Source organism: Peromyscus californicus, unplaced genomic scaffold (genome assembly GCF_007827085.1).
Source record: "Peromyscus californicus insignis strain IS unplaced genomic scaffold, ASM782708v3 Scaffold_24__1_contigs__length_46423439, whole genome shotgun sequence".
NCBI lineage: Eukaryota > Metazoa > Chordata > Mammalia > Rodentia > Cricetidae > Peromyscus > Peromyscus californicus.
Genome location: NW_026294535.1, coordinates 26,915,842 through 26,938,109, shown reverse-complemented (window position 1 = coordinate 26,938,109; position 22,268 = coordinate 26,915,842). Strand labels below are relative to the sequence as shown.

General features: G+C 37.2%; 1 long non-coding RNA gene across 1 annotated transcript in view; it reads left to right on the top strand.

Annotated features, from left to right (window-relative positions):
* LOC128119767 (uncharacterized) overlaps positions 1-22,268 on the top strand; it is a 564,116-nt gene that overhangs the window by 89,553 nt on the left and 452,295 nt on the right. The window contains exon 2 of the long non-coding RNA XR_008221668.1: positions 12,002-12,119. This is a non-coding gene — a long non-coding RNA (uncharacterized LOC128119767). The remainder of the gene's footprint in view (positions 1-12,001; positions 12,120-22,268) is intronic.

Below are 22,268 nucleotides of genomic sequence, written 5' to 3'. Positions count from 1 at the left end.
TAGGGGTAGAGAAAAGCTTCCTCCATCTTGCTATATAAACCTTGCCTAGCAGTATATTTTAAACTTGCCTTGATTTGTGGCCTTTTCTTTTCTGTGTAATTATTAAACTCCACAAAACTGTTTTCACAATGGAACATGGAATTGAGGGTACGCTTAATCTGTGTTCCCAGATCACATAAAATGGCCCCAGAATAAAGGATTTCTTATACTCTTTGTGATAAGAGATGCATTTTTTGTTTGTTTGTTTGTTTGTGTGCCTACATAGAGTATGATACAGATTATGGGAGTTAATCTTGGAGTTTGCTCAATTTTCTGTTTTTTAGCTTTCTCAGAAGCATTGGTTTTCATAGTTGGCCTCATTATTTGTAATTTGATTTTGGAAAACTCAGCTTTGCGATTCTAACTAGAATTAGCTTTTGAAACTGCTTCTGAAGTTCTTAGCTGTATACACTTAAGAAAGTCCATGAATTGTTCTGGTAAGAGAACAATAGAAATGCAACTATGTGTTGGGTCGGCAAAAATTTGTTCTTTTTGCCCATGAAAGGGAAATGAAGCAAGCCATTTATTCTATAGGGATGACACAGTGTGCCTGGAAGTTAGGGTACAGTAAAGAAACCACCTAAATGGTCTCTCTCTGATTAGTTGAAAGGTTTTTACTGCAGCTAAAAGGAGAGAAGATCCAGAGGCAGATATGGAAGAGTCTAGGGCAGAGAGAAAAAGAAGCCAGCTGGACATGGCCAGTGCTAGAGAAGCATGACATAGAAAAACTATGAGGGTAATATGCAGGATGAGTAGCTGAGAAGAGGGGAGCCCCTGAACTGGGGCAGACAGGGAGTTTACGGTAGAGAAGGAGGTGGAAGGGGCAGGATGCTAGCTTTGTGAGCGCTGAGCTGTATGACAAGTACATGTGACTATGGACCAGAGGAGGAATCTGGTTGCTAGCATTGGCTTTGGTAGGTAGAATAGGTACACATCAATAGGGAGCTAGCTGCCTCAGGCAGAGGTAAAAGGAGGTAAGGTAGTGGCTCTTCCTAGCAGTCAGAAACCCCTATCACAGGTTCCTGAGGAATGCTGAAAGTGTTTGCCACCAATCCTACAGTCCAGCATATGCTGAGCCAAGACTGTCATTTAGGACCAACGTCAGTGGGTCTGCCCTTTTGGAGGAAAATGTGGTACCTTTTGGACCTGACAGTGCCTACTGCACAAAGGTAGACAAAGGTATTTTAGTGTCACTTCAAGTCAGATGTTCCAGCAAACAATTTGCTCAGGGTTCTGGGAGCAGACTAAACATATTTTCTTTCCATGTGTTCAAGCATGGAAGCGTTTGTGCATGTTAGAAACACTCACTATATCACCAGTGGTCTGAGAGAGTGAATATTTTCTCTGAACAACCAATTTATCCTTAGAAAATCTTTCATGGGAATAGAAATTTTATGTATATGTTTTTGTTGGTATTAAAAATCATGCTACTGAGACTGTATATTATAATATCATTCAGTGAGCCAGGATTATATTGAGAATGAGCTGGTGTTATGGAGAGCTCCCTAGAGATGACCACTTAGCAACAGTTTATAGTCAATTGTAAGTCTTTAATCCAGTCAGGTGGGACTACACTAAGGTATATGGGGACACAAGTGTAATCCCAGGTGTTTAGACCAAGTGGCCTTCAAAGGCGCACATGCGTGCGCGAGTGTACACACACACACACACACACACACACACACACACACACACACAAAAAAAAAATCTTGTTATCTCACTCAGCAGCTACAGAAAGTTTGCACAAGCAAGCAGTTTAACAGAAGCTAAGATAAGCAATTAACTGGAGGGGAGAGGTTCTACACAAGCAGGCAATTTAACAGAAGCTAAGTAAGCTGGGGCATCTTGACCTTGGGTTCCTGGAGTACAGTTAGGTAAGTTCCCACGAGATTCTCCAGCAAAGAGATCAAATTCAAGTTAAAACCTGAAATGGCCTCAGGAAGAAAACAAGATGGAAGAACCTCTGTGCTGTCTTGCCCTGTCACGATGGAGAAGATGACATCTTGATAGAGTATAGCTGATCTCTCCTCTCACCTTTCTTCCTAAGCCCCCCCGCCCCCCCCCCCCCCCCCCCCCCCCCGTTTAATCTGCTGTAAGACCAGCTCAAACTCACTTGAAGGAGGGAAGATCACCACCTGAAATGGGATTGTTTCACTGAATCAAAGAGTCTTGTGAGAAACAAGTTGTGACTCAGAAAGTTGAATTGCAGACCCTCAAAAGGTATGTCCATTTATCTAATGCAGGCAAGCATAAAAAGCAGTTTGACAATCTGGGACTCTACTTGTTTTGGACTATATACATAGACTTCTCATAATAATGCACCTAGCAACCTATTGGTGACCTAGGATACTACTGATCCCCCACACTTGCATCATTAGGCTGCTTGTGAATCTAAAGGCAAATCAATGATTCTGCTTAACATCCTTTTAATGATAGGACATTTTTATTAAATAATTCCCAGAGAAAACTCTGAAACTAAGGAAGGTGGCCTGATCTGGACTGAAGCAGTTTTGGGTGCCTATGCAGCAGGTCGAACTGAGACTTCTTGGTCAGGTTTTAGGAGGAAAATAAAGAAGAACCACCTCTTTTCACCATCTTATGCCAGTGCATAACTGGGCATTCATACAACCAAAATCATACTCATTATGGGAAGAGATGTACACAGTGAGCAAAGGCTTAAATAATTCAAGCCTGTCAAAGTCAGGAACCACCCCCATCACACCTATTAACATCTGAACTCCTTTTTCTCTTGAGTCTCATAAAAGAGTACCCCAAATGATAACTGGGGCCCTGGAGCATGCTCTGACTCACATGGCCAGCTCTCAAGAGTGACACCATTTTTCAGAAATGTACTGCTGCTTTGCTCTTGAATTTTGAAGTTTGCTGATTTGCTGTAGAACGAAGTGTTAAACGGTCTTATGAATACAAAACCTGGAGTCAGATATTGGGGTTAAAACCTGAGAGATCAGAGGAATAAGAGAAGCCACAGCTAACCTCACTTCAACTCAGCAGCTTCCAAAAAGACCTACTTCTGGTATACCCACGCCTATATGCCTTACTGTTCTGCCATCTCATTTCCTCTTTGCCCAGCTACATCACTTTCTCTTCCTGCCCAGCTCTGTCACTTCCTGTCTGTCTTGTATAGACCTCCAGACCTTTGTGGCTAGTGCTGGGATTTAAGGCATGTGCCACCATGCCTGGCTCTGTTCCCAGTGTGGCCTTGAACTCACAGAGATCCAGATGGATCTGTGCCTCCTGAGTGATAGGATTAAAGACTTGTGCTACCACTGCCTGACCTCTATGTTTACTATAGTGGCTGGCTTTTTCCTCTGATCTTGAGATAAGCTTTATTGGGGGACACAGATAAAATATCACCACAATTTGCAATCTCCATGTTCACTTATATTGTTCTTCAGTGAAATAACCAGAAACTGGAAACATCTGTCCCAGATATGAACTACCAGTAAGATCTCTGGAACCTGTTAATATTACCATATTTGGTTAAAGTAAAGGAAGTCTTTGTAAATGTTCTTGAGTGAAGGATCCAAAGATGGCATCAGCCAGAGTTGTCCAGGTGAATTCAAAATCTAATAACTGCCTATGAGAAACAGAAGGCAATCTGAGACAGACAAAGTAAAGTAGAAGTGAGAGCTGCTAACAGAAGCTGGAAGAAACATGGAAGATAGTGTTTCCTAGAGTCTGTGGTGGCAACACCCCCTGTCTATCCTCTTAATTTCAGATGTGTGACCTTCATCACTGGCAGATGATAAATTTCCCCTATTGGCAGAAATTTGTTACAGCAGCCACAAGGAACTAATACACGAGAGAGCGGGATCAGACCCACATGGATATCTGTGGTTCTTCTTCATCACAGCCTATCCAGAGTCACAGGAGATAAGAAATAGTTGGGCATTTAAGAAATCATCGTGGTGGCTTTACATCACTTTGCTTTCTGTTTAGATCATCTTCCTTGGATTTTATCCACCATCCTCAAGCTACAGCATCTGTGACTCCTGCTTCTCACTCATGTCTTCCCATGTTCATTCATATAGTTTATTTGTTTTTGCAGTGCTTAGGATCAAACTCTGGGTCTTCACCCAGGCTGGCCAGAATTTTTTCTATATCTTATATCCCTGTCACCCCAACTTTGATCTCATAAATTAATCTTGTGTTTTTATAAGGATAAAATTTACTTTGTTTCCCATAAAGCATTGTTTGTATATTGTAATACCTCTGGGATTTTTTTTTTAAGTTTAATATTTTTGTAATACCTGGCTTCTTTTCAAATTCTGGGTTTTATAAGGAACAAATCAAAGAGGAATCTCAGTCAAATAGTATTTTTAGTTTAAGGGCTAGCTATTTAACATGTTCTCTTTTATTGTTTATATTTCTAATGATCTGCGTATCCCAAAATAATTGCCGATACTCTTATGACTAGAATTTCTATCCTCCAAAATATCATGGCAGCTTGACTGAAGGGTAACGAAAGGATTTGTTTCTTTAAAAAAAAAAAAGTCAAAGTTTGTTAAGAGAGATTTTCATCATGGAAAATAGAAGCTTGTGACTTGTCTTAATACCAACAAACATAATTAACAAAACATCGTATGAGATAATTGACTTAGGATAAATGAGTTCCTTACTTGTGTTTGTTTCTAGGCAAGCACAGAGACAGAGACAGAGACAGTACTGTCATCACAGTGTTGAAAGGTGAGTCAGAGCTGTAAACAAACACAGCTTCATGCTTTGCTAAGATATGATACCGAAAATTACAGCGACAGAGATTATTCCTTAGTAGGAACCAGCTGACTTCATGTTCCTTTTATTGTACATATAGAACATGGAACGTTTTCATGAGGATGGGAAAAAAAGTTGAGAAAATAAAAATGGTTAAATACCTGATAATAATGAAAATATTTCATTACTATGGCTTCTTTGGTAACACCAGGCGCAAAGTCACTTAGTACTGACGCTTGTCTCTTAAAACTGCTCTCATATGTAGTCACTGGAAATTGTGTTAGTAGTCCAAACACAGCCTAAGTTTAAAAATGAATGTGCATAGTAATTGTGTTCATGATCCTTGAGATCAAATAAACAGGATTAAAATCATATTTGTAAACATATGTTTTTGTTTATCTATATATGACATATGTGACTCATTTTCTTTATTATTGTTGGTATGATAATATTGCCCATCTCAAACAATTATGAAAAATTTAAGGAAGCAATGTATAACAAACAGAACCATGACTGTCAGATAGTAATTCCTCAATAAATATGCATTATTACTATTCGACTCTAGATATTCTCAGTTATACATTTCAGAATAAACTCCAAGAAGATGAGTTAGAGCATGTAGCTTGGTATGAGTTAAGCATAATGCTGCCTGAAACACTACGATTGTGATAATTTTGACAAGTCACACATTCAGGACATAAAAGGAAAAACGTTCTCATGGAGTGATGATACCTTATTGAAACTGTAATAATAAAAAGACATGTTAAAGTCAATGATGGTATGAAAGAGCACAGAATGAACAGATGCCTTGAGCTTGGAAGAATTATACTCCAAAAAGTGGGTAAAATAAAGGAGATGATAAGGGAGACACCTGAACAGCTTAGTGCAGGAGTTAAATTTCCCATGCAAGCAGTGAAGACAAACCAGAAGAATGTCACTTTTAAAGAAGCATTTAGAAGGTGACTTAGAAACCAAATTAGAGCTCCACAGGCAGACATTGTCTCCTCAAACTCATTGCAGAGAAACTCAGATGAAATACACTCATATAAGGATGGAAATGGAAAGTAGTGCCTATATTTTCATTATAATGCAATCAGTAACAAATCCTGGGAACTTCAGAGCTTGATGCTCATTCTGGATCTCAGCCTCAAAGTCCCTGAGACTGACATGTGATATACCTGGACCTGCCCCTCCAATCCCAACGTGACTTCAGATGGTATCTGCTGATCGATGTCAATATTGTTTGGCCATGATTGTCCTCAGCTATTCCTCTGTCAGTTCGCCTCGTGTGGATGTGCACCTGAGCCTCATTTTCCATTGCTCTGAGAAAATGTTGTTTGAAGCATTCTTATTTCAATCAATCAGCTCCCATCAGGGAGTGGGGCTCTGTGAAATCAATGCTGACTCATTGTAGCACCTGAGAGGAATAATACAGTGCTGGTGAGTGGATGCACACTGTCACAGAAGAAGTAGTGAAATAGGGTTGAGTAGAACTAGCCCAGGGGCTCGAGGTCTAACCTGAGCCCCTCACTCTCCAGATGAGAAAACGTACCCATGAAGAAATCCAGCAAGTGAAACATGGTCATACAGTCTCAATGGGAGTACAAATCTTTATTTCTGACTTTGTGTACCCAGAAAACACTGTCAACCATGTGTGCCATCATCATGTCTAACCCGTAAAGACTGTAGATGCCGTCCCAGTGGGTATCTGCTTGAAGTCACATGAGAAGTGAGCAGCTATGATCAAGCAGCCTATGGAGCAGGAAATGAATACTCACTCATTTTAGCCACCTCAAGCTTTGCAATCTTTTGTCATTTAGACACAGGTAACCAGAAGCATCATTTTATTGATGAAAAAGATGAAGAGAAAAGAAACTTAGTAACTTGTCAGAAGCCATATTAGGATTTGGAGTCAAAGTATTTCATATTACACCATTCTTATTCACTATACTTTCTTCTCACTGTCAACATATCAGGCACTTGCTATATGCTATTGATCAGGTCCCGTCTTTATCAGTGAGATTCAAATAAGCATACTTAGCATAAATTTTGTATATATTTATATGTACATGTATGTATGCTTGTGTAAAGGTTAGTGATTTGCCCTACATTATAAAACTAGCAAATGGCACAGGCAGAAATTGAACATACAATATTTTTCTCCATAAATTTGAGTTTCCTAGACACTGCACATTATTGCTTCCTAAAACCTATAAGACTCTCTCTGTGCCTGCCCCTCTGATGCATTTTAGACTTTCCTTGATTTATGACTTTCGTTTGTTCTGCAAAACTATAAAACTCATGAAACTGCTTCCACATTGGAACATAGAATTGGAGGAAAACAGATGGTGTACTCCTGGGCCACTGTAATCACTCAAAATAAATTTGTTCTTATCACTCCCTCCTTAAAAAACAAACAAACAAACAAAACAAACCACCATGTACACTCTCACTATTTTAAAACTATTTTCATAAACTTCATCATTTAACAGTGTGATCATACAGATAAATCAGAAATCCCTAGAGTACTGCTGGGAAATTAAAGCATTCACTCTATAAAAAGAAGGCCCACATCCACATAGGAAATCCCCACCCCTACCAACTCTTTTTCACTAACAGCTTTATTGAGATACTAGAAAATTCACCCTTTGCAAGTATACAATTCAGTATATTTTTTAGAGGAAAATGTTTGGAAAAAGTATAGCCATCATGACTATCTAATCTCAAAACCTTCGTCATCCAAAATGAAGCTGTGTATATATTAGTCATCACTTCCCTTTTCCTCTTTCACCTTTAGCTTTTCATTTTACACTGAAAAAAAAGCAAAAAGCAAAGAAAGTGTTATTTATCTTCTCACTTTTCCCTAAAATAGCGAAACTACTTAAGATCTGTTAGTGTGTTAGGTCACTTCAGTGTACATACTGAATGTCATTAAGGTATATTTGTGCTTGCTATAGGTAGTCTATGTCTAATAAAGAAGACATAATTTTCTAGACTAAGAACATCTACTGAATGTTCAGCTGAAAAGAGGGCTTCTCTCCTAGAATGTATACTGGGACCATTTAAACCACCACTGTACTCCCCAAGGAACAGACATCAAAAGTTAACTCATAGATAAAATTTTCTTCCTCCCTTACCAGTAAGGTTATGTTGAGATACTGGGGTTGTGAACTACAAAGCAGATGGATACTGAAGAATTATAAGCATAGGCTTTGTTATGGATGTCCTGACAACCATTTACCCCACCCCCAGAGAAAAGGTATGTGTTCAAAGAGTAGACACCAATTTAACTTTTTGAAACTATGACCTAGAAAGAGCGAATGAACCCTTGAGGTTCTGAGAATTAGGTCCTGATCCAAAATGATTAGTTCTCTTAGTAGATAAAGATGAGATACCATCTCATGTGGAATGTGGGTACCCAGAGTGAGAAGACAGCCTCAGATGAAAGCCATGTATGAATCAAGGAAAGTCGTCTTTAGAGACACTAAGCCTGCTAATACTTGGACCCTGAACTATCCCCAGAACCGTGAAAAACATAAAGGCTTTGGTCGAGTATCTTCTGTAGTGGTCTGTGATGGTAGCCAGAGAAAATCATAAACACTCACCCTAGAATTTATCAGGGGCGTGTAACACTATTTCCAAAGATACTGGGTGGTGCTTTATATCTGCCAATATCTGTGGAAATATTCAGGATGCAGAATCACCCTTTAGCCTGCAGACAGAATTGAAATAGTCCTTGTGTTTTACACCAGAAAGATCACACATTTTCCTCTTTAAGGCTATGTTGTTTCATGTGACTTAAAAAGACACCATTATACAGAATGCTAATTATTTAAAATGTGTTTTGTTATACATAATGTACATCTTAGAGTACATTTTTGTTCAAGTATATTTAATGCATAACCTGGATAAATTGTATATAACCCCCACACCCTGAGATAGTCTTTCAATTTAGTTTTAATGACAGCACCAAAATGTTTATGTCAAGTGATAATGAATTTGAAACTTCCCCAAAAAGTCATCAGAGAGTGTGAATGAAGGATGTCTTTCCTCCTAATAGAAATTTTAGAGCATTTTGAAGCAAGTTCTCTCAATATCCTTTATCATGATCCACAATGCCCAGGGTTATATAATGAAAATGGAGGCGATAAGGACATGTTATGCAAAGGAGCAAAGCAAAAGACAGAAACTTACAGTTACAGCAGAGATTAGAGCTGAATTACGATGAGTGGGTACCAAGCCTTGATCTTTGTAGCTGTCAGTGTTTCATCATTTAATGCATTATTTTGAGAAAAACACACACGGCAAATTTTCATAAAACAATCTACAGAAGCCACAGTTTGACTACAGATCTATAATTCTAGAGACTAGCAGGATGGAAAATAACAGCTTTTGTGTCCTTTTTCTAATGCTTGTCAACTCTCAGAGGTGTGATGCATACTAAAGATGTCATTCCTTAAGCTTCCTGCAGTAAAGTTTTACAGAAGTTGGAAATTATTCCTATGAATTCCTAGCTCTGGTAAACAATTCTAGCAAGAAGTGCAGGGTTGGAGATACCAGGGTGATGGATTTTATTGTGAACGTTGTCTTGCAAGGAGATATCCTAAACGCAACTTTCAGATAAGAAAGGGAATCATAGTGTAACTGGCCTTGATAATACTCACCCAACAATAAGAAATAAAGACCACAATCCTAGTTATCTCTGTCTTATCCTAAAGCAAGAGTAGTTTACTCTATGACCTGTTGGACTGTTTCTAATTTCCCCATGCAGATTATAATCACAAGAATCAAAATCTAGTATCGTATTTATAACCAAAGTAACAATGATACAACCACATAAGCACAGTGGCATACCCAGGACGTTTGTATGTCTACTGGGTGTAATTAAGTCATCAGAGAACTCCTGAGTAAAACATAACACAGCAAGTAATAAACTTGCTTCTTAATCTGCTGGATGTTAGAATTAAACAGAAATGCAAAAGGAGACAAGGAAAGCATAATATGCTTTCATAAGTGGTGAAAATGTGGTCACTGTAAACCACCCAGGAAAAAACAACATCAAGACATTTGCCTGGCGTACTGAAAGTGCACTAAGACCAAAATGGAAGCTGTGACACATTTAATTGGAGACTTACGAATCTATATCTATCCTGTTATGAGAATAGTAGGACTATAATTTCGACTCTTCAAGAGCAGTTTGCCTCTTAATCACTGGTCCATCTCCACAGCCTCTGGGTCTTCCTGTATAATGTTTGAAACCATTTGATGCACTTTTGGCTATCAAAGTAAAAGGAAATGCTTCTTAGTTCAGGTTTATGAGAAATCACATTGATTTCTTTTTTTTTTTTTTTTTTTTTTTTTTTTTGTTTTGTTTTTTTTTTTTTTTTTTTTTTTTTTTTTTTTTTTTTTTTTTCGAGACAGGGTTTCTCTGTGTAGCTTTGCGCCTTTCCTGGAACTCGCTTTGGAGACCAGGCTGGCCTCGAACTCACAGAGATCCACCTGGCTCTGCCTCCCGAGTGCTGGGATTAAAGGCGTGCGCCACCACCGCCCGGCCACATTGATTTCTTTTTTTTTTTTTTGGTTTTTCGAGACAGGGTTTCTCCGTGTAGCTTTGTGCCTTTCCTGGGACTCACTTGGTAGCCCAGGCTGGCCTCGAACTCACAGAGATCCGCCTGGCTCTGCCTCCCGAGTGCTGGGATTAAAGGCGTGCGCCACCACCGCCCGGCCACATTGATTTCTTAATGACAAGGATTAAACTGTTATGTACCATTTATCCTTTTCTAGGACATGACAGCTCCTGGCGACCATTAGGATGATAACACACACTGGGGATGGGGAAATAAACAATCTGGCATTGTGCTGTGACTCTGCCAACCTTGATTTGTACCTTAATTTCTCTAAGAGTCTATGGTTGAAAGTTTTGCTGGGTATAGTAGTTTGGGCTGGCATCCATGGTCTCTTAGTGTCTGCAAAACATCTGTGCAGGACCTTCTGGCTGTTAAAATCTCCACTGAGAAGTTGGGTGTAATTCTGATAGGTCTTTCTTTATACGTTATTTGGTCTTTTTCTAGTAGAAAGCTAAGAAAGTTACCTCATAAATTTGAGTGACACGAAACTCAAATTTTATCATATGGTTCCTAAAATTTATCATTTTATTACATTGTTTCTATGCAATATAGTTAAGTTATTGAACTTAGAATTGAACATAGAGTGACAATAAACATAGATGACAAAGCATCTTGGTAAGGGGTGTACACCCAGGACTATAATAGCTGAATCATAGTCCATCAAGATACGCATCACCTAATGAATGGGTAATGAAAATGTAATATATATACACAAGGGAAATTTTTTTCAGAAAAAAAGAAATTATAAAAATTTTAGGTAAATGGATGAAATTGATGGAAATTATCACAAGAGAACCCACAGAAACAACTAACCTGGGCTCATAGGAGCTCACAGACTCTGGCCTGAGAGCTAGGGAGCCTGCATGGGACTGACCCAGGCCCTCTTCATGTGTGTGATAGTTTTGAGCTTCCTCTATTTGTGGGATTCCTAACAGTGGTATCAGGGTCTTTCCTTAATGCTTGAGCTGGCTTTTGGGAACCTATTCCCCCATGCTGGGTTGCCTTGCCCAACCTTAATACAAGGGAAGGAGTTTAGTCCTACCTCAACTTGACATGCCATGCTTTGTTTATATCCATGGGAGGCCTGCCCCTTTCTGAACAAAAACAGAGGAGTGGATGAGGGCTGGGACTAGGGAGGTGAGGGGAGGGGGAGGGAACAGGAAGATAGGAGGGAGGGGAAGCTGCTGCTGGGATGTAAAGTTAAAAAAAATTAATTAATAAAAAAAGAAAAAAAATTACAGAGCTTTGTGAAACAGATGTGTTTCCAAAAGTTATTAGTTATAATCTACATTATTTTATAGGGGAAATTACTATATAAAACAATTTCTATTAAAATTTTCTATAAAGTAAAAAATAAATCTATTAGAAAAAAAAAGATTCTATGATGTGTCCAAATTGGACCTTATATTGAGACTTGGGTTTCCAATTCATCAATAGGAGTGTTGGCCTAGACAGATGTCTGTGGGACACATAGGCTAACCCTCAATGAAAAGATTGATGTTCTGTCATATAGGAAGTAAGTGAACACTTGATCTTGGAGGAATGAATTCGTCACTGCTATAATTAGGCAATTTATTCCTCATGTTTTATCTCTTCTGCAGGCGTCTGAACATTGCACTCAGATATTCCTATCACATGATGGCATCTATCATTTTATGACTCAGCAGGAGACCCTGGTCAGATGTGCCTCTCCCCTTTTCAGCTGTGCCTCCAAAACCTGTGAGTTGAACATAGACGTCTTTGTTTACAGACCTTCCAGTCTCAAGTAGTCCATTAGCCAAAGAAATTAGCCCAGAGAAGCTAAACAAAGACAAAACCTTATTATCAGGAGAGAAAAACAGACCTCATTTGATGAGAGTCAGATTTTATTGCATGGATTTGAAGGCTAATCTACAAAGTGTAGATGCTCAAGATCAGACCTTAATAGTTAGGACTCTGAATCAACCTGGACAGCATGTCAGATACTTGTTTTCCTATTCACTTAGAAATTTTATTGCTAAGAGTGTCTTTAATACAATGAATTAAGATCTCAGTATCATATATATATAGTTATAAAAATAATATAATCTCATGAACATAATAAAATTCAAAATTACAGGAAATGTCAGTAAGCAACATACTAATCGTAAAGTTGGTTGTTTATAGTAGCCCAAAATAATTAGAGAAAGAATAAAGTGTTTTTGTAGACTATGAGGGGAATGTTATGGTGACTCTGAGGGTTCCAACTAGCCAACTTCACCAAGCTTTTAGATTAAAGATGCCTGTGTGCCTTGTTTAGAGATTGAACGCTATCCGTGCAGTGAATGTTCATACGTGATCATTATAGTCTAAAGAAACGCTGAGAAACTGCACAACACCCAGGCAAGAGTGACAGAGACATAATGATTAAAGGCCAGAAAAGTCTGTCTGCCTAGGAAAGGTTAAAAGAATTGGCATTTAGCTTCTGGCTGAGCAATGCGACTGTTTTCCTCAAATATATGAAGCTTTTTTTGATGGTGTGAGACTATGAAAGACTGAAAAAAAAAACCTGACAAGTTTTTGCAGCAAAAAAAAATCTATCAGTAATCTACACAATATAAATTTACCTTTTAGCACTATTTGGAGTCATGTCCTAGAGTAGACTAATTACTATTTGTTTGAGAATTTTAGACTTGGCTTGGGATAAAGATGGTTAGATGCTTTAGTGTTAAATATAAGCTACATTTGCTGCTTTAGTGTTATACAAATGTAGTAGAATTGATTTTTATTTAAATTTCAGTCAATAATCAAGCCCATCACAGCCAATGAGGTAGCCCTCGTCTCAGCAGTGTTAGGGACTTCCTTCTGTTAGATTCTTCTGCTTTCAAGTATAGTGTGCTTGCCATTGTGATTAAATTGGAGTCACCTCTCACCCAGGAAAACTGGCAAGGATACATACCACTTGAAAAGTCAGTTTCATTTTACATAGAGGAGGAAGTTGTCATTAGGCAGAGATGTTGTGAGTTCAACCCTATAACCATAGCTTGGTTTGGGGAAGGCTTGAAAATATTTCCTGTATCTGGGCAGGATGATTCTCAGTTCTAACCATTTTATGAAAGAAAAGATGTTTGGATGAGACTAGCAGCTTCTCATCTCAGTGGACTACATTAGCATGGATATTAGCATGTCAGCATTTCCATTCTTAAATAATTATCAGCAGAGCAGCTGACAACACTATTGGAGCTAGGGCTTTGCCTCCACTGTGGTTAAGCATGTTGGGCTTTTCTTAGAATCAATTTGACTTCTGAGTATTTCTATCTCCAGAAATGCAGAAAGTTCCCAGAAGGTCTTAAGTTCTGTAGGGGAATTTAAGAGTGAAATTGATCTTGGGTCTCTGTCTTCTTCAGCTCTTTACACCAAGGCTTCTCACCCTAGGAAAACAGCTTCCCTCTACCACAGAAGGCTCCATCGTGAGATTCTGTTAATCTTCTCACAAGCGAAGCAATGGAAAACTATGTTATGACATTGAGTGAAACTTCAGGAAAGAAGTTTATTGAATTCAGTTGAAATCTCCCTACAATGGATATTCTTCATGGACAGTTTTTATATTTAGTTTAAATGACTATTTCCTGCAGCATTCTATCTGATTCTGACATCATAAGCAATCCATTGGCAAGGTCTCATCTAATTAAATAATGTTGTCAGGCTCAGAATGAATTTAGTTCAATCTTACAGTTCAAATTCCATAAGCATTGTAACAAACAACTTTATAATACATGACAAGACTATTAAAATAATCAATCTAAAAACCAGACTCTCAAAAGCCCTCCTAATGAAATTGTTTGTAATTTATTCATGAGTAAATATAATTTCAAACAGAACAAATCACATGCTGTATCATTCTGAGAGGCTTAATTTTTTGCTAGTTGATATATGTGTCCTTCAAGTAACTCCTTCATATAGTAATAACTTGAGATAGGAATTCTTTGAAAAATACCACAAATACTCATTGTTACGTTAAATAAATAAATAATAATAGATCATTTAGATTTAATTAGCAAATCTAATTTTGTCCATCTCTAAGATATGGAGATTTAGAAAGTAATTAAAATCACATAATAATCTCCTTTGCATGGAAATGATCAATTAATGTAGCCAAGCAGTATTTGTTTTTAAAATGCAAACTTCCAGTATGTTCAAACAAAATCACTTTGGCTGAGTTTTGTACTGATTAACTTACTATTCCTTTAAGCCAAGGTGCTCATATCGACCACATGTGTAATTAAGCCTGTGTTTCTTGATGTCCTAGGTCCACTCATTCTAATAAGTCATAATTTATATAGTCTTTACTGTTTTGAGTCTCAAATTACATAGTACAAGATAATTTAGTCAATCAGATTTCTATGCCTATGGCCTCCTTCAATTTTATATGCTCATTAATTATAGACATAGCAATTGCAAGATTTTTATGTTTGACATAATCATAGGGAAGAAAATGTAATATTCCTGAAGTAGCTGAAACTGTGCCTATAGAAAAACCCAACCCGTATTTTTATGCATAATTGAAGTGATGCTTGACCAATCTGTTTAGTTATTTTTTAATACAAGTTTCTAAACTGCCTCAGATCTGTCATTACAATATCCAGACTATCTGATTGCAGCTCAATTTTCCCTCATTGTTTTGATCTCCTCATAATTGCTTAGATTGAAGTAAGAGTCAGTCAGCGTTTTAATGCTAGTTTTCACTGTTAACTTTATAAATGGCTTCTTTAGTGTCCTTCTCACATGCTAAGTAAGTTTGGAGCAGCTACCACATCTCAACTAGAGTAGGCCATGTAGGGAGCTGTTTATCATAAAACTTGATGTTCAGCTCAGCATCAGCCCAAGTAAGAGCTAACATGATTAAAAATTAATTACAACCATTGTTTATTAGAAGAGAAAGTGTCTATTCTTGTGCTTAGAGAGCACTATCATATCTAATTATGATATTCACCTAAGGGCATTTATATAAGAATATCCACAAAATTCAAGGTGATATAAAATGTCAATTTAGAAAGCTAATGTATTTTAATGGTAAGATGGTTTAGAAGATATGGGCCTGAATCCATTAACGCAAGTCCAAGACTCACATCTTTTCTTCTAGTGTCACTCTTCTTCTATCCCACAAAAACAATAAAGAGATACTGAGATATGGCTCAGAACTAATAGTTGTCATAAAACAGACAAAAAGCCCTGAAATGTAAATGGAAGTTTTTCAGATTAATGAAAGTACAGTATGTCAGTCTAGGCTGGACAGAGTCATTTTCTGCTTCCATTGGTCCATTTATGCCTGGATATTTGATTTTCATGTGATTAAGTATATAATAACTCAAGCATTGGGCATGTTTGTGTTCAAAACTAAGAATTTGGCAGAAAGGCAAGAAACGTTATTTCCTCTTTTCTTGAAGGAATTAGACTAAGCCTACTTTCCATGACTCCAAAAGCATAAACAGGAAACTAAAGCTAGATAGATTGGCCTTAATTTAATTGAGAATTTTGTGGCCTAACTTTTCTGTCTTAATATAATATGAGCCACTAAAAAAAAATCCCAGATCTTTCAAGAACAAGCTTGACCATCATTAGTCAAATGTAGTAGTTCAGACATTTATCAACTAAAAAGACAAGCATAGTAATGTATGATGTCTTTTCTAATTCTCTAACATGTTTCCTGTATATTTTATAGGAATTTTCTGGATATTAACTCAGATACTACACACAGAAATACCTTGAAAAACAAAATGTTCTGTGGGGTGGAGATTATTTTAAGTGTGACCACTGAATTGGGACTACGTATTGGAACCTCATGGGACCCCCAATGGGTAACCACTGAAGACAGTGATACCTCTTCTCCTGAAACCATCAGGAGAACATAGTTTACCAGTGTTGTGTAGAGCCCCTGAGAACTCCCTCCACTCAACGTACAGATGTTTATGGAGCTGTTCTCATATAGACTCAGTATTGTCATCCTCGGTTATGAAGTTCATGATAGCAATGGCTATGCATTGCTTACAAAATGTCTGTTTTTTTTTTTTTTTTTTTTCAGCTCTTCTCCCTATGTGCTTGTTCTCACTCTTTCTTCCCCTTATACAATGCTCCCTAAGCTCTGGAGAGGATAGATATTTGTATGGGTGAGTGTGTGTGCATGTGCGTGTGCATGTACATGTGCGTGTATCTTTTATTTTGGTTACAGGATAGTAGGTTTCCATACGGGGTTTTGAATAGTCCCTCCTTTTTAAGATAACTTCTTCACGTTCTCTGTCCCTTGCCTACCCACCTCCATTGTGAAACCCTTCCACCTCCACTATTCTCCTCCTCCTTTGACATTACCTGCATTACACTATACCCTTCCCTTAAGGCAGCCTCCGAATGATCCCTTTCTAGATTTGTGGCCTCTACAGGAACTCTAAGTTGACTATTCAAACTTAAATATTCAAAGCTAGGGGGACACATAAGAGAGAGAACAAATGATGTTTGGTTTCCTGTGCCTGGGTTACTTCATCAAAATAATTTCCATCAATTTCATCCATTTACCTAAAATTTTTATAATTTCTTTTTTTCTGAAAAAAATTTCCCTTGGGTATATGTATTACATTTTCATTACCCGTTCATTAGGTGATGCGTATCTTGATGGACTATGATTCAGCTATTATAGTCCTGGGTGTACACCCCTTACCAAGATGCTTTGTCATCTATGTTTATTGTCACTCTATGTTCAATTCTAAGTTCAATAACTTAACTATATTGCATAGAAACAATGTAATAAAATGATAAATTTTAGGAACCATATGATAAAATTTGAGTTTCGTGTCACTCAAATTTATGAGGCAACTTTCTTAGCTTTCTACTAGAAAAAAAATCTTGAAAGTGTTACTTATATATTCTATACTTCATGATTTTGCTGCATTCATTTAATGAAGTGCCATTAAATGAAAATAATGCATAGAATATAAAAAGCATGTATACTGCATACAAGCAGTACATCTATAGTATATAAAATGCTTATAGAATGCTACAAGACATGTGTTTGAATCTTTACACATTAACACATTAATAATTTTAAAAATACAAATATAAAAATAATTGTGTGGATTTGATTACTTTCTGGAAATTAAGTAAATTCCTATTAGGCCAATTTTTAGTCTATTTCTGTGCCTAGTAAATTAAAAAATATTATAAAAATGATCATACTCAGATCTATGGGAATTTACTGGGAAAATACATAAAGGTACTACTTTAAGGAAATGTAAACTCTCTTCAAAATATTGATGTGAATTTTTAGCAATACTGTTGTTATTGGTTTGCTTTGATGAGTATTTTTCTTTAAACTTCTTTCTTCTGTATGCATCCTTAATAAGCAAAGGTCTGATGGCTTTTAATCTAGAGAAATCTTTTCAAGAATATTTTCTAGCAAATGGTCTTGAGACATAGAGACTCTGAGTACAGTATAATGTGTCTTTTCAAGTCAAAAGGATTACATGATTATTGCCAATTAGGAGGCATGGACTCCTAATATCAGGGCTCCTGTCTCATATTGCAGCCCAATGTCCATACAGGAATCCTCTTCACTGTTGCATGTGTAATTTGAATATATGTAACAATGCTGGTTCTATGAATATTGTGATTTCCTGAGCAATATCCTGCTCTTTGAATGGCACATAGGTCTTCTCTCTGTCACTATCTGAAACAGCAGCAGACATAGCTGGATTCTGCAGAAAAGGTCTGTGGGCATGTGTATCATGAAGAAATAGAAATTTTAGAGTCAGATCACTTGATCAAACTTGATCTCCTCCTCTCTGTGATTCTAGCTAGGTAATTGCTGAAAGTGCTCTGAGCTCATTTTCTCAACTTCACAAAGGAAGAAAATAATGTGTAACTTATAATGTTCATGAGACCAGTTAGGGAAAATGTCAGTAATGAGCTGACACTTTGCAGGCTGCATGCAATGTGAGAGATCCTTTCCTGTGATGTCCTCCCCTTCTTTTTTCTCTGAGAAATCCATGTCATGGGAATTCAGTCTTAGAATCAATAAGTGGAAGACAACAATTATTTTGTCTTATGGAATTTTTCATTTACGGCATATTTCATTCTTTCTCACTTGATGTAATGGTCAGACTGGGTCTATAATGAACTGTTAGCCACTGGGAGTTTTGCCCCTTCATTTAATCTGCATACCAACTAAGAACCAAGTTCTGACACTTTCCTGTACAGCTCCTATATGGATAGATGGCAGGTGCCTAGAAGCAAAACCTAAAGCTTGTCAGTTCTACAAGCTCTCCTCATAATAAATGTACCTTGCGAAGGTTAAACACTTATGGAGGACATATTGGCTTTCCTGTTTTCTCATCAGCTTCTGCCAAAACTGTTTCTTACCTCCTCAGATTTCTGACATTGCTCCCTAAATTTGTGGCAAATTTCACAGCCCAACTCTGTGAAGCAATTGTCTCTGTTTCTTCTCTCTCACTATTTCTGGAAGACCTGGATATGAGTCAACTGATTCTTCCATCTGTTTCTTCTCCTAATCCGTGACCTCAATCCTTTTCCTTCTAGTTCTATCCCCTTGAACACTAATTATTGCTTGGGATCTGAGTCAAGGTTTCTTCCCTACCTCTGACTTGATGCTTTTGCTGTGCTGGATTCTTTTCAGAGCAGGGAGGTCAAGTCAGTTCTCTTCTGAAAGTCTTTGATGACCTTTTGTGTCTTCTGGGTCTCACTCTCAAATCTCCCATGGTTACAGACCAGCTATCACGTCCCTTTTATAAGAAAGCTAAGAAGTATAAATGTGAGAACAAAGTTAAAATATGAAAGATATTCATTCACAGAGAAGTAATTAACTCAAATTTGAAATATGTCTCTATTGATAAATGTGGGGTTATTTTTGTGCGTACATTTTCCAGTCTTTTGGTATTATAATAAAATGTGGTGTTGAATAGTTTTCTAAATGTGTTCTCTTCTTTACATGTTTGCATATTTTCATACTAAATAAATAGGGACTAGTCTTATGGAGAATCAATGAATTTTCATTTTAAGGCCAATTGTTAGGTTACCTCTGCAGAATTTTATGTTTCCCACCCATTAGCAGCGTATATAAAAATGATTTCCTACAAATATGTGAATAAAATTTTGTTGTATACTTTAGATCTAAATTTAACACATGTATAGCTTATGTATAAGAGGTTAAATATTCATGTCACAGAGTAGCGATTAATACTTAACATAATATCCTTTTATTTGCTTTCATCATACATTTAAGAGATTTTTTTTCCTTTTAATCTACGAACCATAGTATTCTTTGGTCTGCAAAAGATAGGTGTTGAGTTTTCTTTTCTTTTGTTTTTCAATACAGAGCATTACTTTTTTTTTCTTTTAGTGAAAATAGATTTTTGTTGGAAAATCTTGTCTTGTTTCTGATTTTATTGGAAATGCTTTGAGTGTTTCTCCATTTAAGTTGATGTTGGCTATGGCCTTACTGTAAACTGGATTTGTTATGTTTAAGTATATTCCTTGTATCCTTACTCTTTCCAGACCTTTTATCATCAAGGTGAATTGGATTTGTCAAAGGCCTTTTCTGTATCTAATAAAATGATCACATGTTTTTTTTCTTTCAGTTTGTTTATGTGGTGGATCACATTTATTGATTTACATATGTTGAACTATCCCTGCATCTCTGGGATGAGACAAACTTGATCATGGTGGATGATCTTTTTGTTGTGTTCTTGGATTTGATTTGAAAGTATTGTATTGAGAATTTTTCCATCTATGTTCTTAAGGGAAATTTGTCTGTAATTCTCTTTCTTTGCTGGGTTTTTATGTGGTTTGGTTATCAGGGTAATTGTATCCTAATAAAATGAAGTGGGCAGTGTTCCTTCTGTTTCAGTTTTGTGGAATAATTGGAGGAATAGGGGCATTATCTCTTCTTTGAAAGTCTGATAGAATTCTGTGCAAAACCATCTGGTCCTGGACTTTTTTTTTATTTGTTTGTTTGGGAGACTTAATTACTGCTTCTATTTCCCTAGGGGTTATAAATCTGTGTAAATCGCTTATCTAATCTTGAGTAAACTTTGGTAAGTGGTACATACCAAAAAAGTGTTCATTTCTTTTATTTTCTAATTTGGTGGCATGCAGGTTTTTAAGGTATATCCTTATGAGTCTCTGGATTTCCTCAGTGTCTGTTATTTTTCCCTTTTAGTCTCTAATTTTGCTTATTTGGATAGTCTGTCCCCACCCTTTAATTTGAATAAGGATTTGTCCATCTTATCAAGTCTTCAAAGAACCAAATCTTTGTTTCATTGATTCTTTTTACTGTTTTTGTTTCTATTTTATTGATTTCAGCCCTGAGTTTGATTATTTCTTGCCATCTACTCTTTTGGAGTGTTTTGGTTTTTTTTTTTTTGTGCTAGAGCTTTCAGGTTTGCTGTTAAATCACTTGTATGCGATGTCTCCAATTTTTTTGTGGAGGTACTCAGTGCTATGAACTTGCCACTTAGAACTGCCTTCACTGTATCCCAGAAGTTTGGGAGTGTTGTATATTTATTTCCACTCAATTATAGAAAGTCTTTAATTGTTGTCTTGACCCATTTTTCATTCAGTAGTGAGTTGTTCAGTTTCCATTAATTTGTAAGCTTTTTGTTATGTCTATTATTGTTGATATCCAGCTTTAATCCATAGCGGTCTGATAGGATACAGGGTGTTATTTCAATTTCTTGTGTCTTTTGAGGCTTGCTTTTTATCTGAGTATGTGGTCAATTTTGGAGAAAGTTGCATGAAGTTTTGATAAGAAGGTATATTCTTTTGTGTTTGGGTGAAATATTCTGTAAATATCTGTTAGGTCCATTTGGTTTATGATGTCATTTAGCTCCAGCATTTATGTTTAGTTTTTATCTGGATAACTTATTTGTTGGAGACAGTGTCCATAATGGAGATAGTGTCATATTGAAGACTCCCACTATCAGTGTGTGAGGGCCAATATGTGGTTTAAGCTGTAGCATTTTTTTTTAAATGAACATTGGTACTCTTGTGTTTGATGCTTAGATTTAAGAATTGTAATGACCTCTTGGTGGATTTTTTTCTTTGATGAGTATGTAATGTCCTTCCATACTCTTCTGATTCATTTTGGGTTGAAGTCTGTCCAGGTCAGTCTGGGTTTTAGAGTATCTATTGAGGAAGCAGGTGGTATTTTAACAGGTCTGCTTTGTACATTTCTTATTCCTCTTCCCTTGCAGCTTTTAATGTTCTTTGTTCTGTATGTGAAGTGTTTTAATTATTATGTGCCAAGGGTAATTCCTTAATTTCTTTTCTGGTCCAATATATTTGGGATTCTGTATGCTTCTTGTTTTGGTTGTATATTGCCTGATAGGAACTCTACTGTGATCCTGTCAGGTGTGGCCACTGGGGGTTCCAGGTGAAATATGTTTCTAGGTTTTGAGTCCTGACACTGAGGAATGGGGGTAGGCTGGGAATGGCTAAGAGGATCCACAGGATAGCTAGGTGATCCAACAGGATCTGCTTAGTATCCTGGGAATGGGTGCTGAGAATGAGGAGTGGCCACACAGGTACAAAGTTGGGGAGTCGACTAGGGGGATTGAATTTAGAGGAGAAGAGGGAGAATGGAGATCTGAAGCTTGCCGAACTACTTTATTGGGAAGCTTGGCTGGTGGGTTCCCAGGGAATGCCTGCTAAAGTTGGGGGCTGGCATTTAAGCGATGAATTGGGGGATGGAAGGTTAATAGGAAAAATCTGTCTGATCCACTAGAGATGGGGGCACAGCACAGAGAGAGGGGAAGGTACAGCAGGTCATCTGCCCTGGAGCTGGGAGTGAGTCTGGAGCACTGGATTTGGAGAAGAGAGGAGTGGTGAAGATCTGCAGTTAGCCTA